The sequence below is a fragment of the Jatropha curcas genome, chromosome 3 (assembly GCF_041381405.1).
Source record: "Jatropha curcas cultivar XTBG-Jc1 chromosome 3, XTBG_Jcur_1.0, whole genome shotgun sequence".
Classification (NCBI taxonomy): Eukaryota; Viridiplantae; Streptophyta; class Magnoliopsida; order Malpighiales; family Euphorbiaceae; genus Jatropha; species Jatropha curcas.
Genome location: NC_143153.1, coordinates 17322772 through 17342208, shown reverse-complemented (window position 1 = coordinate 17342208; position 19437 = coordinate 17322772). Strand labels below are relative to the sequence as shown.

At 40.9% G+C, this 19437-nt stretch overlaps 1 non-coding gene across 1 annotated transcript; it reads left to right on the top strand.

The window, feature by feature from the left end:
• Positions 1-534: 534 nt before the first annotated feature.
• On the top strand, positions 535-640 carry LOC149497642 (small nucleolar RNA R71). The gene has a single exon (XR_016320262.1). It is a non-coding gene; the product is annotated as a small nucleolar RNA R71 (small nucleolar RNA).
• Positions 641-19437: the final 18797 nt, after the last annotated feature.

Genomic DNA, 19437 nt, shown 5'->3' with positions numbered 1-19437 from the left:
TTTTGGTCTTTTCTCCAAATTGGAGGGTGTTTTGGTCTTTTCTCCAAATATTCTCCGATTAAATTCCTTCAAAATATTATTTATCTCCACAAAACTCTCTAATTTATTCCATAAAAATAATTCCTCAAATTTCCTCCATAAAAATAATTGCTCAAATTTCCTTACTTAATATAGCACCATAATTCACTATTCACTAATTATCTAAATTCTCCAAAAATATTCCTTACTTACTTTCTACCCATAAAAACCATGCATACATGCTCCAAAAATGTTAAATAAAATATAAAACATAAATAGTAATTTTTCGGACCAAAAATAATACCAACTTCCGGACCGGTGGTACTATTCACAGACCGGTAAACTACTATTAAAACATAGGAAAAAATGGGGCGTTACATGCCATCTCATCTATCAACTCATATGCTTCATCAATTCCTTTCTTTTCAAAGGATCCACCTGCAGCTGCATCTAAAGTAATTTTGATGTTAGGAGATAATGCATTATAGAAAGTTTGTACCTGTAACCACTTGGGCAAACTGTGATGTGGGCACTTTCTTAACAAGTCCTTGAATCTTTCCCAAGCTTCATACAAGCTCTCTTGATCATGATGAGCAAATGTCATTATCTCATTGCGCAACTTGGTGGTTTTTGAGGATGGAAAGAATTTAGCTAGGAATTTTTGAGCTAATTCATCCCATGTTGTAAAACTCCCAGCGGGACACGATTGTAGCCAGGACCTTGCTTTATCCCTAAGAGTGAATGGGAAAAGTCTTAATTTGATTGCATCTTCAGAAACACCATTTTGTTTGAATGTGTCACAAATTTCCAGAAAATTGGTGATGTGAGCATTAGGATCTTCACTAGGCAAACCCCCATATTGGATCGAGCTAGAGAGCATTTGGATAATTGCGGGTTTAATCTCAAAGTTGTTAGCTTCTACCCTAGGTCTAGTAATACTTGAGGTTGTCCCATTCAGATTAGGTGTTGTATAATCCCTTAAGGTACGGACCGGATGTTGAAGTGGTGGCCCGACTATGTTTTCATTCTCGTTTTCGTTTTCGTTGGCCATGTCTGTTTGTTGTTCAAGTTTTATTTCTTGTGTTTTTCTTGCAGCGTTGAGCCTTCGAAGAGTTCGTTCAATTTCTGGATCAAAGACTAGAGGTTCAGTATTCCTTGATCTTCTTTGCATAAAACACCTGGAACAGTACTTTAAAGAAAATTAAATAAAAGAGTGTCTAAATTAACAATAGGGTAATTCGTGTTGATATTGATATGCCAATCCCCGGCAACGGCGCCAAAAACTTGACAGCGGTTTTCGCAAGTGTACGAAATCGCAACAAGTAATATAGAGTAAGAGAGTATCGTATCCACAGGGATTGTTTATCAATTACCAAAATTATGTTAACCTATTATTATTTAGACGATGATAAGAGAGAATTGCTATAAGGTAAATAAACTTTAAAGTAAAAACAGAAGAGATCAAACACAAAATTCAGGTGAAAAGAAATTAGAGAATTAAGCTACTAGGGAATTTGATTTCACTTAATTCTATCCAGCTTATTCTATTAGTTCATTAATCAACTTTAATTGTTCAAGTAGGAGAAACAACCCTAAAGTTACTAACAAGCTCTCCCGATTTATTGTTAGCTATTCTAATCCAGTTTAATTACCTATCTTTTAATAGTGAAATTAAACATAAATCAGATCATTAGCTTTTATGGTTGTTTTGTGAGTTCACAACTTAATAATTTATTAACTTATGAAAACCCCCCTTGAGTCAAACCATATAGCTTCCGCATCAAGTTATTATTCTCAAGTAAATTATTATCTTTTTCATATCAATAACCCTTCTCCCGAATGTGATTATTGAAATAACTCAATCCAGGGGAAATTTTCTGCCTGGAAGCATTAAGCACAATAATAATTTATAACGAGAACAAAGAAAAACAAATCTAATATTATAAACTGGAATCGAATTAAATTACATCAAATCCCTAGTATAAGAGTTTAGCTAGACATAGGAATTAAATTAAACTCAATCATACTTGAATCATTCATCATATTTAAAGACAATAATAAAAGAAAGAAACAAGATGAAGAGTTTAGAATAAAAACTGTATCACAACTATGTGGATGGCTTCCTTGATTCTTGGCACAATTATTTGGTGCTTGAAGTCTTTTAGAGAGAGAGAATTATGTAAAGAATTGCACAAAAACGAGATCCCTAGCAATGAGAAGTTTCCCTCTCTATATAGAGCTCCTGGAGGTGAGTCTGATTCCTTTTAGGAAATAGAATCCTTATTTAGTGCAAAATCCTTTATAGGAGATCATGACTGTTTAGGCTTTTGATTTCCTCTTGATTAGGACTCCTTTTTCTCCCAAAATAGGTCTAGGTCTTGTTTAGTGTGTTTAGGAAACTCCCCGAGGTCGGCCCATGTGAGAAAAAGCTTGATTTGCGTATCTAGTTCACGCTGGTTCCGCCTGCGCAGCACGGGCGTGCTTCATGGCACGGGCTGGGTGTGCTTTAGTCTGGAAGTCTGGCTAGTGAAGCACGGGGTGTGCTAGGCAGCACGGGCTAATGATTCCCTGAGGCACGGGCGTGCTACCAAGCACAGGCAGGGCGTGCTTTCTTCTAGAATTCTGCCTAGAATTGCCATGGGCGTGCTAGGCTTGACACGCCCTGGTCCCATTGTAGCACGGCCGTGCCTTTTGACACCACCCTGGCCGTGCTCTCTTTTGTCTCTCCTTTGGTTTCCTTAGCTTCTAGCACGGTTGTGCTTTCTAGCACGGCCTGGGCGTGCTAGAAGCTAAGTGTCTTGCATTGTAAAGTTCTTTTCTGCGCCAAATTCCTACAATTTTCTCTTAGATCAAGCGGATTAAGAATCAAGGAAGCTTTGAACACAATTATACTAGAAGTGAATTGAAATCAAATTACAGTAATAAAAAACTTACTGAAATTCTAATAAAAACTATATTAAAAACACTATGAAATTAACACCTATCACTGGGTCAATTCCCGTGATGTCACTTGCTTTCCACATGAAACAATCGGCAAACTTCTTCAAACATCCAATGACCTGCTCCCTGTTCACACAGTCAGATGCAATGTATGTATGTTCATTTTCTTCTTTGCCAATTATTATTTTTTGTTTTTCGTTTTTTATTTCATTTATTTCTTTTTTATCATTTTTGCTTGGAAGTGCTTGGAAAGATAGACACGCGGGGTAGTCAAGAATCTGCAAGCCTTTATTGATTATGACGGAATCGTCTTCGAAAATTACATCAAATTTGAAATCTGGATCTTCTAGATCCGACACAGATGACTCAGAACTGGAACTGGACTCTGACTCGGTTTCAGACTCGGGGTCAGACTCAAACTCAGTACAGGATTTGATTACAGACTCTAAGTTTGACTCGGGAGGGGGTTCATCAGCAGCGCGCTCCTCCTCGGCGTACCAATTGGTGAGAGGCCCTTCGTACGACTTGATCAGGCTCAGCAGGTCTTGATTCCCATCATTTCCTGTGATAACCGCATCCTCGTCGAAGAGACTAGGCTGCATGAAGTCTTCTACTTCCAGTTCAGTTATTGTTTTGGGCTTGTTGCCCCGGACATCAGAGAATATCTCTAACCCAGGCAGCATCTTCTTAGCAGTCGGGCAGCAAAATGGTTCTTGGAAGCCACAGTAAGGAACTGTTTCCCCCGATTTGCAGAAGTAACTATTCAGAGTCAAAAGGTAAGGCCGCATCTGTATACTCACCTTCCTTCCCCTTCTGGTTCTCTCAGCACGGTCTTCGTCAGTGGGCTCGTAACCCAGTCCAAAGGTCCCTTCATTCACCGGACACTCTCAGGCTTGCAGTTTAGGGTATGTTTTCCCGGATCTGGCCATAACCATTCCCGGTAGATAGGACATCTTCAGCATCAGAGGCACTATGCAGTTTATTTGTACCGTCCCGAAATCAAAGAGAATTCGAGAGCTTGCAGTCTTTCCCTCTATGAATTGCACAGTGTCATATTGAAATCCCGAGAGGGGTAGGTTTGCAGTTTCAGGGTTAACCTCAAAGAGAGGCTGGTCCTTTGGCCTTTTCAGCTGGCTGTAGTTATCCCCCTGAATGGTGATAACTTTGTCCTCATAGGGGAACTTGACCTTTTGGTGCAAGGACGAGGGTACTGCCTTAGTGTGGTGTATCCATGGTCGGCCCAGAAGCAGGTTGAAGCTAGTCGGTACATCAATTACCTGGAACGGGACTTCCATCACAGCCGGCCCAACTGTTAACTTCAGCGTAGCAACCCCCAACACTTCCCTCCGGGTGCTGTCATAGGCTTTCACTATCTGGTCCGATGGAGTGAAATCTGTTTCTTCCAACCCCAGACAGCTGGCTACTCTTAGTGGGCAGACGTTCAGTGCTGACCCATTATCAATGAGAACCATGGGCACAGTTTTATCTCTGGTCTGAACCGTGACGTAAAGGGCATTGTTACGACCGCCTCCTTCCTTGGGCAAGTCATTATCAGAGAACCCGATGCTTTGTATTTTAGATGATTGGGTGAGGGTGGATACTAGCACTTCAGGGCTAACCTCCACCGATGTCTGAAGTTGACTCAAAGCCTTGCAAAGAACTTGGCAATGAGGAAAGGATGATGCCAAAAGTTCCCAGATTGACACCCTAGCTTGCGTCTTCTTTAATTGTGAAAGGACCGGATCCTCCTTTGGCTCCTCTGCCCTCTGGTAGGGCTTATTTTGGATTTTATCTAGGACCAATGGTTCATACTGTCTCCCGCTCTTAGTAATGGCATCGACCTCTTTAGTTAGGTCATTCAGATCCAGGACACAGATGTTATTCATTTCTAGGAACAGTTCGAAAGGATCGATCAGTTCCTGATCAGCCATAATAGCATTTACCCCGTGATTTGGTAAGGGGTTGGTGCTAATGTTTGGCTTACTTTTCGGAATAATTGAACTGTTGTCTACCAAGTCTTGGATGCGGTTCTTAAGCGTCCAACATGCTTCGGTCTTGTGCCCATACCCCTGATGTTACTCACAGTATTCATCAGTTTTGTAATTCCTTGGTAATGGGTTTGGTGGTGGCCTTGCTTCCAAGGGCTTGATGTAGTTGGCCTTGACAGCCTCTCGGAAAACCAAAAGGATTGGCATCCCGAGATCAGTATATGTTCTTCTTGACTGATTGCCATTTCTCATGTTCCCCACACGTAAAGGGTTAGTGGGGGTGATGCTTGCCACTTCGTGGACTTTGCTAGCTTGGCTAGGTTTTTTGTACTTTGAGGTTCCTGAGTCGTCTTTCAGTTGCCCCATTTGAATCAGATCTTCTACCTTCGAGGCAGTGGCAATGAGCGACTGAAACGTTGGTAGGTACTGGGTTTGTAGCTGGTGTTGGTAGACAGGCTGCAGGTTTTTTATTATTATGTCCACCTGCTCTAGCTCAGAAGGCCGATTAATCATCTGGGCAGCCTTGGCCCTCCACCTCGTAAGGAATGAGGAAAAGGGTTCATTATTCTTTTGCTTGGTGGTTTCTAGTTCCCTTCGAGTAACATCCACCTCCATATTATAGTGATATTGGGAATTAAATGCATTGTAGATGTCCTCCCAGGTCTTCATCTTAGATCGATCTAGGCTAACAAACCACCTCAGAGCGGCACCAGTCAGGGACTGTTGGAACAGCTGAGCAAGGAGTTCGCTGCTCAATCCAAATGGGTTAAGGGCACCCACACACATTTTCAAATGAGTTTTAGGACAAATGGTTCCATCAAATTTGTCCATGTTGGGCATTTTGAACTTAGTCGGCAATCTGGCTTCAGGGAACAAGGACAAGGAGTCCATGTCCACCACCTCTTTGTGTGTCTTGAGAGCAGTGATAGATCTTTCTAGGAGTTCTAGTTTCTCTCTCATTTTCTGAGCTTCCAGCTCAGAAGCAGTTTTGGAGGGCACATCATCCAAGTTCAGGGCAGGGTTTGTAGGTTCAGCAGCAGGACCCTGGTTAGAAGTAGTAGGTCCACTTCCCCCATTTCCATTACCACCGCCTAGTTCAGCTATTAGGGCAGTCCTTTGGGCAGCCAATGCCTCATTCATTCTGGCCTCCATTCTGGCCTCTAGTTGTTCAATGAGGTTTTGGATGTCAGTGAGTGATGCCATTGATGCAGGTAGGGTTGTAGGAGTTGTAGGTGAAACTGGTGAAGCTGGCGAGGTCGGTGACAGCACTGTAGGTGTAACCAGCACTTGGATAGGCACTGGAGTAGTGGGTACCTGATAGAATCAAGGTAGCTGGATTAGGGTACAGTGGATAGCTGAAGTGGATCGACTCTTTATCCAACTGTGCATGACCAAAAGGAATATTCCGTGTTCTTTAATGTGATGATATGTCATGAATGCGCACAACATCACGTCATAATTTGTTTAATGATATGATTCACATCATTGGGTGCATACAATCCTAAAGGATAGGTTCTATAGGCTATGACTCAAATAGAGAAATGGCTTATAAGGGACCCTTGAACCTTGAGTATGGATATACCTAACCACATGTGAAACAAAGAGTTTCGCGTGGGTCCAACAGTACGCATACTCATGGGCCACCCCCAAAAGGATTAGGAGTGGTTTACGGTAACAGGGAGGACGCTTTGGCTGTCCGTCGACATAATCAAAGAGACCTGCCGATCAACGCTACTTGCTATCCAGACTCAGAAGTTTGAACAGAGAGAGAAGAAATTCATTTGAAATTCATTTTTTATGAAATGGAGAAAAAGATTCTCGATCGTGCAAATAAATCAACAAATTTAACATGTTTTAATTAAATTGTACAAATGAGTCCAAATTTCTTTATCCAGTATTCTTAAAGAAAGAATACTTGATTTGTGTCAAGGTACCCTGCAAAACAAAAGCACAGTAAAATAATACCCTAAAGAAGGGCTGGTTAGTTTACACAGCAATTATAGTCCACTTTCATGCAAAAAGATTACATAATTGTCCCCAGCAGAGTCGCCAAACTGTGAACCCCTCCCCAAAATGTCAGGCATAGCATATGATGCATGTGACTAAGGGTAGAAATGCACGTGAATGTATGAGTTGCCACCTTGTTTAATTATTTTAGGGTAAACTAGGAAAAAACCCTAAGTGACTCCAATTTTAATTAACCTAATTACTAGATTAATTAACCCAATGTCTAAGGCATGGTCTTCGAACCCGAGGTGGATCCCGAGACTATGTCATGCTGATGAACTAACCAAATGAATGAATGCTTTGCAGGTAAGATGAAGTAATTGGACCAATGAAAATGTTTATGTGATTTCGACTTGCCGCCCGGGGTTAAATCCCGAACGTGCCTACGTACTTCCGTTTGAATAGAAGATCAAAGTCAACGTAGTTCGATTGGCCTTTTTAAAAGGGCTTTGAATGGGTATGCTTAATGCATGAATGTGTGTATGCTTCGTGCATTTTGTTTAGGCATTTTGCCAAAGTTTGATTGATTTGATTAGGCATGTTGTCAAAATGTTGATTTTAAGGCTTTTAGCCAAAAAGATTGATTTAGGCAATTGTTGCCAAAAAATTTATGTGATTTAGGCGATTGTCGCCAAAATTGATTTTTTGAAGGCTTTTAGCCAAAATGGGTGATTAAGGCAGTTTGTTTGCCAAAAAAATGTTGATTAGGCGATTGTCGCCAAAATTGATTGATTTAAGGCAATTTATTTGCCAAAAGTAATTATTTGAAGGCCTTTAGCCAAAGTTTTGATTTAAGCGATTTGTCGCTAAAAAAAAGATCAATCTCACTTATAAGCAATTCGTTTACCAAAAGTGATTAATTGATTTGTAATTTAGGCAATTTATTGCCAGGAAAACGTGTTTAATTAAGGCCTTTTAGCCACAATTATTGATTAATTGGACTTAAGCCGGATTTGTTCGAAATAAAGGCAATTTCACCATAGTTATTGGTTAACTAGGTATTTTAAGCCAATATCGTCGAATTTAGGCTTTAATACCACGATTATTGATTAACCGGGCATTTAGCCTAAATTATTTAATTGAGGCAGTTTGTTTGCCTAATGATTGACGTGAATGCATTTATGCAGTTGTAGAATTATTAGGAGTAGAAGAGAAGCATGCATGAAGTGCTAAAATTAAATAGGCAAAGTTTAGTTCATGTACCTGATTTAATCGTCGACCGCTTCTTAACTCCAGGTTAAGCTCCTCGTTAAGGTAATATTAATTAATTTAAATTTAGTGACCACTTAACAAAGCAAAAAAGCGATAAAGCTAAACTAAAATGCAGAAAAGCAGTAAAGAATCGCAAGGAGCGTAGGGGAGAAGGAGCGTCCGTCAACACAGACTGAGTGTCTTGAAATGAGTGCCGGGGCCACTATTTATAGGCAAAACGGACTATTTCGGCAGCCTGGACCGTTGGGTTCGGCAGCTCGGGCCGCCAGGGCCTGGCTGCCTGGGCCGCTGGGCTCGGCGGTCCGAGCCACCGAGGCCGGCTGGCTCGTGGATTTTTCATTTCGGAGGCTTTTCCGGGAGTTCTGGACCTCCAAAAAATATTCCGGGACCAGTTCCGCGATCCTCGCAATTTTCCGGACGTTTCAAGTACCATATTGGCATACTTCCAGTGAACTTTCTGGATGACCTCCGGTCCGGTCGGACTGTTTGCAGTCTGGGAAAACTGGCTCTTTAAGCCTCAAAATTTGGGTATTCACAGGCCTCACCCTATTTTAGGGCCCACCAGTGGCATTTTTGCCACATAAGCCCTAAAATGGGGCAACACATTCCCATTTGCCTGCAAATAGGGCATTGGGAATTGTGTTAGGGAGGATTTTTTGGAAACTTAAGGAAACTCTACCATTTTTTAAAACTCAACCAAAAATCAAATATAAACTCGTGTTTTCTCTTTGGTTTAGGTTGTGATTCATCCATTCTAATCATAAAAACCTTAAGGATTCATTGAAAAGTCTAGAAACACTTTTACCTAATTTCAAACTCAGATTATTGAATCAAAAACTCAAATTTTGGGTTTCTTTATCCATTCTTACATAAACATTGGAAAATCTTCAAAAATGTAGCTTCTAAGGGCCTTTAATCCTTTTTTCTACCTTTTTTTTTCCGTTTTAGTTTGGTGTTAAATCAGCATTCTTGTGCTTGGTCGTGAGGGAAACCTGGGATCAACCAAAAGAGGGAGTTTGTGTGGTGCACTGAGAACCATAGTAGCGCCACAAGCTGGTGGCCCGCGGCACTTCCCTATAGACTCACCCCTTTAAGCTTTGTTTTAACAATAAAATTGACCCGATTCAGATATCCAGTGGCAAACCTCCTGATTTTATTAATCTAGGATGCATTTTTGTCCACAAATGGATTTAATAAACATCAAAAAGTAAGATTTTGAGTAGTGATAGGTGTATTTGTTCATCATTCATGATGAACATCAATACCTTGAACTCTAATCTTGTCTTAACCTTTAAGTTATTGCTTTTAATTTAATGTCATTTACTTTTAAGCACTTTCAATATTATATCCTTTAAATTAATGCCCTTTTATTCATTGTATTATGATTATTGTTGCACTAACCCATTATACTTTAACCTTGGAACATGAACATGCATCATTTTAATCATTAGTTGAATGAATGAATGTTTTATGATTCTGTATATGGGATTGCGTTTCTGTGAATGTCATGTTGTATTTATATTTTATGGATGATTTTTTATTGCTTTGATTTTCTTTTGTATTGGCTAAATGTAAAGGGTCCTAAATGGATTCCTGAAAATTACTTGTTTGCAATATTAATTAGGGTTTGGAAAATTTTGAGAGGGTCAAGAGTAGATTGTATTCTAGGAGATTGGTTGTATTCTTTTCTCCTCCCCCCTTTCTTGTGGATGCCTTATTTTGTATTTTATATGTTGCAACACTTTGCATGATTGACATGATTTCCAAAAATTGCATTAAAGTATGTTTTACATCTCAATTCCAGTTATTATTATTATTAAATTATTGTGAATTAATGGGCAACAAGGAGGGCGGTTTAACCGAGCGATATGGGTGCCTAACACCTTCCCAATATCATACCTAACTCCAAAACCCTATCTCTGGTCTAAAAACAAGTTAGTTGATTCCAAAGAATCGTCTAATTTGAGAATTTTCCCTAAAAAGGGTCGTGACTCCAAAATAAAAACTCTTACCAATGTAAGAGATGGTTTTACAATCCTTTTTCAAAAGGATCGCCATTTTCGAGGATTGATAAACAAGTTTAATAAAAGAAAATCACTTTATTAAATAAAATCAACCAAGCCCATTTCACGACGATTTTTCCTTTCTTGGAAAAAGAAAGAAAAAAATTTGATATCCTCACTAGTGAACGAAGCCTAAGCCTTCCGAAAGACACCTACTCAGAAATTGAGTCGAAACTTGGAATGGTTCTCACGCATCACGCATAATATTCTATTTACTAACCATAACTTTCAGGTCAAAGAATTAAAGCCATGAAATAGGCACCTAGTGCAAAATTCCAGAAACAGGGCAGTCAGTGCCAAAGACCATTTAAATAGGGCAGTCAGGGCCAAAACCAGAAACAAAAGAGGGCAACCAGCAAAAGGTAATCAATGCAAAGACCAGAAAAATAGGGCAATCAGTGCCAAAATTCAGAAAATCAATTTAGCTCAGTTGCAAATTTAAACAGGGCAATCAGTGTCAAAATTCAGAGAAATAGGATAGTCAGTGCCAAAATTCAAAAAATTAAGTGCAGTTCACTGCAATTTCAAACGAGGCAGTTAGTGCCAAAATCCAGAAAAATCCATGCAATTCAGTGTGATCACTGTCAAAAACAAACAACCAGTGCAAAACAGGGCGATCAGCACCAAAGTCAGAAAACCAGTGCAATTTAGTGCAAGCAAGATCAAAACAAGCAAATCAGTGCAGAATTGGAAAATTCAAGCTATTAGTGCAAAGTAAAGAAGTTCAAGTAGATTAGACATGCAAAATAAAATTCGATACTTTGATAAATCAAATGGCCAAGTCTTTACAAAAGAAGACATGACTACCTAAGCAACATTAGCCCAAAAGCGCTACAAGGTTAGTACCTAGACCACCAGAGCCTAAAACTAGGAGGCTTATTCTAAAAATAGAAAATAAAAGCATAGGGATGACAGGTCCAGAATCACCATTGATGATGGAGCTCCTCTTGTAGTGCCCTGACATGGCTCCTCAGGAAGCTCTCTTAGGTCAGAGCCTCGAACAGTGATCCACGAAGCTGACCAAATCAGATGGTCACCCCTTTGCACCAAACAGGGGGAGGTTGTATCACCCAATAGGAGATCCATAATTAGTAATTCATCAAGAAAATCAAAAATGGACCAAGTAAAGTAAAAAAAATGTATTGGCATGCCCTCGGGATACTTGGGCCAATGGTCTGGAACGTCCTCTGGAATAGGATAGGAGATGATGCCATGAGAGCAACGTAATGAATGTGCTACATGCTCTCAAATAGCAGATTTAGTAATGTAGCCCTCTGTCCAGGCACCCTCTATTTGGGCACCACTGATGGTAAAGGAGGGATGAGCTCGTGGTCACCACGCCTTGACGATGGGTATATGGGAGATGTCTCCCCACTTTGCTTAGACTCACTAAGTGGAGAATAGGAAGTTGGTGACTGTGGGTTCATTTTGACAAAGGTTGGGTAAGGAAACAACTTGCTAAAGAAAGAGAAAGTGAGAAAGGAAGGAGAGGATGGTATGAGGCAAATGGGTCACCCCCATCCCCTATTTATAGAAAATGGGGAGGACAAGCCTTGACTCTTCTCGGGAGATCAGACTTTCAAGATTCATTTGAACTCAGAACTTTATGTGATTTTTGCCAAAATGGCCACAACAGATTTTCAAACACAGCGGTACATTCTAATGTGACAGACACTTACAGAAAGGACTCAAAAAATAAGCCGAACTAGACAGGCTCCAAAAAAAATATTCTTGGAATCAAGCGATATTTTCATAGGATGTTTTAGACATTGGTTAGGTATAGTTTTCATACCAAAATCCCACTCAGAAGTGCTGAAATCAGGGTTTGAAAGCTTGGACCTTGATTAGCCCCGATCTTTCGAAGGAGGCACCCTGTTGACCATGATTTCAGCATTTAGTTGAAAATTCTGCTACGGTTCCAACAGTGTGAGAATCAGCTTGATCGGATGTCGTTTGGCCTTGGACAGACCCCTAGAAGCCCAAAAAAACCCTAAAAATAAGGCGCAGGGGCAGGACAATAATTTTGCCCAGATCGGTATCGATCTGCCCCTAAGTGGTACTGATCAAGTTTAGATCGGTACCGATCCAATGCATGCTGAGCACCTTAACCGGTACCGAATTAGACATGCTCATTACCGATTTTGAGGAACTCGGCACCACCGCATTTCTACTTGACAGCCCCTTGGCCTATAAAAGGCACACTTTCAGGCACCTCTTGTTGCTTGAACGAGCACTTATCAAGCATCAACGACTTTATGCTCCCTTTGTGAATGATTCTAAAGCAATATAATTCAACCTTGGTCTTCTTTCTTATTTGAGTTAAGGCCCTACTTGGTTCTCAAAAGTCGATCATTTCGACTTTCACTTGCACTTTGGACTTCCTTGGACCAAAGCTACTAGTTAATTAATTTAAGGATTATTTAATAATCCATTAATTGACAATATTATAAGCATTGTAATAGGGTCCTCTCACCCATCCTTTGCTTATTTCGGAGAACGACTCGACATCCTAAGTTGTTTACCATTTGTGAACCCCTACCCCCAAAACATAGGCATATAATGCATATGACTAAGGGCAGAAATGCACGTGAATGTATGAGTTGCCACCTTGTTTAATTATTTTAGGGTAAACTAGGAAAAAACCCTAAGTTGACTCCAATTTTAATTAACCTAATTACTAGATTAATTATCCCAATGTTTAAGGCACAATCTTCGAACCCGAGGTGGATCCCAAGACTATGTCATGCTGATGAACTAACCAATGAATGAATGCTTTGCAGGGTAAAGGATGCAATTGGATCAATGAAAATGTTTAAATGATTTCGACTTGCCGCTCGGGGTTAAATCCCAAACGTGCCTACGTACTTCCGTTTGAATGGAAGATCAAAGTCAACGTAGTTCGATAGGCCTTTTTAAAAGGGCTTTGAATGGGTATGCTTAATGCATGAGTGTGTGTATGCTTTGTGCATTTTGTTTAGGCATTTTGCCAAAGAATTGATTGATTTGATTTTTTAGGCATTTGTTGCCAAAAATGTTGATTTAAGGCTTTTAGCCAAAAAAGATTGATTTAGGCAATTCATTGCCAAAAATTGATGTGATTTAGGCGATTGTCGCCAAAAATTGATTATTTGAAGGCTTTTTGCCAAAATGAGTTGATTTAGGCAATTTGTTTGCCAAAAGGTGTTGATTGGGCGATTGTCGCCAAAATTGATTGATTTAAGGCAATTTATTTGCCAAAAGTGATTATTTGAAGGCTTTTTAGCCAAAATTTCGATTTAAGCGATTTGTCGCTAAAGAAAAAATTAATCTACTTATAGGCAATTTGTTTGCCAAAAGAGATCAAATGAATTGCAATGTAGGCAATTTATTGCCAAAGAAAAACGTGTTTTATTAAGGCCTTTTAGCCACAATTATTGATTAATTGGACTTAAGCCGGACTGTTCGAAATAAAGGCGATTATACCATAGCTATTAATTAACTAGGCTTTAGCCAATATTGTTGGATTTAGGCTTTTAATACCACGATTATTAATTAACCGGGCATTTAAGCTTAATCATATTTAAATAAGGCAGTTTTATTTTGCCAAATTAATGACGTGAATGCATTTATGCAGTTGTAGAATTAGGAGTAGAAGAGAAATATGCATGAAGTGCTAAAATTAAATAGGCAGAGTTTCGTTTATGTACCTGATTTAATCGACGGCCGCTTCTTAGCTTCAGCTTGAAAAACTCCGGATTAAACTCCTCGTTTGGGAATATTAATTAATTTAATTCAATTTAAGTGACCAAATATCACAACAACACAATAATAAAAGCCTATGCTAAATGCAGAAAAGCAGTAAAGAATCGCAAGGAGCGTAGGGGAGAAGGAGCGTCCGTCAACACAGACTGAGTGAGTCAAAACGGAGTGCCGGGGACAATATTTATAGGCAAAAAATGGGTTGGAGGGCGGCCGCTGCCGCCGTGACCAGCGGCCAGCGCCGCCGTGGCTGGCAGGTGCGCTAGTCTTCGTTCCGGAGGCTTTTTCGGGAGTTCTGGACCTCCAAAAAATATTCCGGGACTAGTTCTGCGATCCTCGTAATTTTCCGGACGTTCAAGTACCATATTGGCATACTTTCGGTGAACTTTCCGAATGGCCTCCGGTCCGGCCGGACTGTTTGCAGTCCGGGTAAACTGGCTTTTTGAGCCTCAAAATTTGGGTATTCACAGTTGCCCCCCACCGGCAACCATAAAAATGATTTATGGGAGTCGGTGGTTGTCTGAAACACAAATTTTGAAGGCGAAAATCGGATGCGTCCAGAAGACCCGCCTTTTGGCTGTTTGCTTATAAATAGCTTGAAATTCTCACTTTTTCATTCATTCTAAACTCTCCAAATCAAAGAGTTCTCTCAAATTCTCTCAATTTCTAAAGCCTCAAAGCTTCCTTCCTCCATGGCTTCCTCAGATCTTAGCGATGAGGATTTCCTAGGGTCTCTAGGGATTTCCCTCGACGAGGTCAATGTTACGGTGGACGCTGACACTCACGCCTCCGTAACTGGCATCTACGCCCAGGTAAGCTCCCTTTCACTTTTATTTGTTTTAATTATTTCTTGGGCCTTAGAGGCCAAAATGTGGATTTTTGGGCCTTAGGGGCCAAAGTGTGGATTTTTGGGCCTTTGTGGCCAAACTGTGAATTTTTGGGCCTCTGTGGCCAAACTGTGAATTTTTGGGCCTCTGTGGCCAAACTGTGAATTTTTGGGGCCTTTGGGGCCAAAATGTGAATTTTTTTTATTTTTCTGCATTTACTGTTTTATTAGTATGCATGCTAGGGTAGAACTAAGATATTATCCTTAGTAAGGAACCGAGGAATAACTCTTAGATTGCTTTACCTTTTAGGACCCTTATATTAAATTGGATGTGGGTGAGAGTTCTGTGGCCGAAATTCCGATCGAGATATTCGATCACCATAACCCAGTTGGAGCGATTATTAGTCCGTCCTGTTTGGGCTACCTGAGGCATTTTGATGTGGGTCGGAGCAGCCACAAAGAATTACTGGGCACTTTGGCCGAGAGATGGTGGGACACCACCAATACCTTCCACTTTTCTTGGGGCGAGTTGACCATGACTCCCACAGACTTTTCTGTGATCTCCGGGATCCCTTTTGGCATTCGGCCGGTCGAGGTATATGATGACTGGAGGACAGAGATCTCCTTCGCCCGGATGGTTGAGCTGATAGGGATCGACCTGCCCTGGATTGTCGGGCTAGGCTCTGCTACTCTCGCTTTGAGTGTTTCCAGACGCTGGTTATCCCTCCAGGCCCCTGACATTTATGCTAGATATAGGCAGGGAGAGCTAACGGCTACTCAGGTGGCCAGATTCACTTTGTTGCTGCTGCTTGCTTCGACCTTCTAGTCCAACAGGAAGGAGAAGTTTAATCCTTCCATCTTGAAGAGTTTGGAAAATCTAGCCCATCTGGCGGAGTACAACTGGGCTGGCGCTATTCTGAGCCGCATGTATGATGACATGTGTGATTTGAGTCGGGGCCACTGTAAACTCAGCGGGACCTATTACTTCTGGGAGGTAATGTAAAGAACATTCTTCCTTTCTGTGTTTTTCTGCTTATTATTCTTGAATTTTTTTTTCCACTGATTCTTGCTTCTGTTTTGCAGACTTGGGCATTTGAGTACTTTCCTTACACTCGCCCGGAGCTGATTCATGCTGATCTTGGATTAGGGCTGGTACCTTCGGCTTGGAGATGGTATCGATCAAACCTCCATACCGTTCGGCATAAGAAATCGCTGAAGGATCTGAGAGCCTTTTTTGATACTTGCACTCTAGAGCAGGTATGTGCTTAGTAAATTTTGCATATGTTAAATAAAAAGGATTTATTAACATATTTGCATCTTTCATAGGTTGAGGTGGGGCCGATGACTGCCCGTCTACAGAGTTGGATTCAGGTCGACCCCCACTTCCAGCGGTCGGATGCCTTGTCTCGGCGGAGGGTTGTCCTGTCGCACCCTGTCCTGCGGTGATATTACTTGGGCGAGAGAGTAGACCTTCAGATAAGAGGCTGCCGTTCTGTCCCTTATTCCCCTCCCAAGGACATGCGAGCGGGCAAGCAGATGACGCTCACCGCTGCTCATACTAAAGGTATTCCACATGTGGAGTTCATCCTAGAGGGAGATTATGATGAGTTCTGCAGAATCGCTTTGATGCAGCCCATTGGATCTCGGCTTGATAGTTTTCAGAGATCGGCACCTTCCCAGCCGCTTGGCACCCACTCTTCTCGGGCTTCGGGTCCCTCGAGTAGGACTCTAAGGAGGAGGCCTATGACCGATCCCACTTCTTCCACTCCGGTCGAGGGTCCGTCTCGGGCCGGGCCTAGCCGCTCGGCAGGTCCTTCCAGGGCTCCCCGGGCTATTTCGGAGGCTACCGGGCCGCTTCACCCAGGCCTGGCCAATCTACGTCTCCCATACAGCATTCCCTACTATCCTCCTGATGGCACTCTAGCTCTTCGGGAGGTCTCCCTGGAGAGTGTGGATCGCCTGGATCTTCCTCCTGAGGACATTACTGAGGTAAAGACTGATAAATCTCTCACAAAAAGGATTCATAAGAGATTTGATATTGACTTGTATTTTTCTTTGTATGATTTCCAGGTTCCTGTCGGATTGGTCAATCAAATGATGGAGCTGATTCTCGGGATGCAGCAAGAACTAACTTCGTCCTGGACTCATAGGGCCTTTAATGATCAGAGGAGGAGGAGGCCCTGTCGCTGATAGTTGCTAGATTTTTCCTGTTTTTCTTTCTTTACTGTATTTCTGTACTGAACTTTGACTGTACCTGCACTTGGTTAGTACTGAAAATTTTATATGTATGCATGATTATCAAATTTGAAAGAAATAGGATTTCATTTCGGCACATGAAATAGAATTTTATAAGTACTGAAAATATATATATATATATATATATATATATATATATATATATATATATATATATATATATATAATTTTATTTTATTATTTTTTTTTTTTTGGTGGCCGCCGTCATCGGCGGCTGCTGCCGCCGGGTCCGGCGGCCGCTGCCGCCGCCTCCGGGCGCGTTTTTTTCTATAAAAACTTGCTTTTTGGCTTTTTTTTTTCAGATTTCAATCATTCTTTCTCGAAATTCGCGCCAGAAAAGCAGTTTCCAACTCGTTTCTTCTCTTTTCTCTCTTTTCTTCCTTCTTTTCTTTTCAAAAAACATGAATCCTTTTTACAACCATAGCATGCACAGCTGGACTAGGAGTCTCTCCAAAGTCGAAAAGATCAACCTGGGGAGGTACGGTCTTTCTCCTATCATTACTCTTAGGGGGGTAGTAGTTGACTGGGATTTTTTACGGCCTGCATTAGACTTTGGGACCCGGAGGCCCACGTTTTCCGGTTCGGGGCCATGATGGAGGAGATGTGCCCTCTTTTTGAGGAATTCTGTGCTATTATAGGGTGCGACCCCAATGCTCCTTTAGTCAAGCATGAGGTAAAAATTGGGTATTGTGAACCCCTCCCCCAAATATCAAGCGTATGAAACGCATGTGACTAAGGGCAGAAATGCACGTGAATGTATGAGTCGCCACCTTGTTTAATTATTTTAGGGTAAACTAGAAAAAAACCCTAAGTGACTCCAATTTTAATTAACCTAGTTACTAGATTAATTATCCCAATGTCTAAGGCCTGGTTTGCGAACCCGAGGTGGATCCCGAGACCATGTCATGTTGATGAACTAACCAAAGAATGAATGCTTTGCAGGGTGATTAATGTAATTGGACCAATGAAATGTTTAAGTGATTTTGACTTGCCGCTCGGGGTTAAATCCCAAACGTGCCTACGTACTTCCGTTTGAATGGAAGATCAAAGTCCACGTAGTTCGATGGGCCCTTTTTTTTTTTAAAGGGCTTTGAATGGGTATGCTTAATGCATGAGTGTGTGTATGTTTCGTGCATTTTGTTTAGGCATTTTGCCAAAGTTTGATTGATTTGATGTTTTAGGCATTTGTTGCCGAAAGTGTTGATTTAAGGCTTTTAGCCAAAAAGATTGATTTAGGCAATTTGTTGCCAAAAGTTGATGTGATTTAGGCAATTTGTTTGCCAAAAATGTTGATTAGGCGATTGTCGCCAAAATTAATTGATTTAAGGCTTTTAGCCAAAAGATTGATTAATTCAAGGCATTTTGCCAAAAATTGATGTGTAATTTAGGCAATTTGTTGCCAAAATGTGATTGATTCAACTGTAGGCAATTTGTTGCCAAAAAACGTGATTGATTAAGGCTTTTAGCCACAATTATTGATTAATTGGACTTTTCGCCGAACTTGTTCGAAATAAAGGCAATTATACCGTAGTTATTAATTAACTAGGTACTTTAGCCAATATTATCGGATTTAGGCTTTAACACCACAATTATTAATTAACCGGGCATTTAAGCTTAATCATATTTAATTGAGGCAGTTTATTTGCCAAAATGATGACGATGGTGTGAATGCAGTTGTAGAATTAGGAGTAGAAGAGAATATGCATGAAATGCTAAAATTAAATAGGCAGGGTTTCGTTATTACCTGAGTTAATTGGCGGCCGCTTCTTAGCTTCAGCTTGAAAATTCCAGATTAAGCTCCTCGTTTGGGGAATATTAATTAAAATTAATTTAATTTAAGTGGCCAAATATCAAAGCAAGAAAGCAATAAAAGTTAAATTAAAAATGCAGAAAAGCAGTTAAATTAATTGGCGGCCGCTTCTTAGCTTCAGCTTGAAAATTCCAGATTAAGCTCCTCGTTTGGGGAATATTAATTAAAATTAATTTAATTTAAGTGGCCAAATATCAAAGCAAGAAAGCAATAAAAGTTAAATTAAAAATGCAGAAAAGCAGTAAAAGAATCGCAAGGAGCATAGGGGAGAAGGAGCGTCCGTCAACACAGACTGAGTCCCTTGAAATGAGTGCCGGAGCCGCTATTTATAGGCAAAATCGGACTGTTTCGGCGGCCAGGGCCGCCGGGGGCCGGCGGGTTTGCTAATTTTTCGTTCCGGAGGCTTTTTCGGGAGTTCCCGACCTCCAAAAAATATTTCGGGACCAGTTTCGTGATCCTCACGACGTCCCGGACGTTTTAAGTACATATTGGCATACTTTCGGTGAACTTCCAAAATGGCCTCCGGTCCGGCCGGACTGTTTGCAGTCCGGGAAAATTGGCTTTTTGAGCCTCAAAATT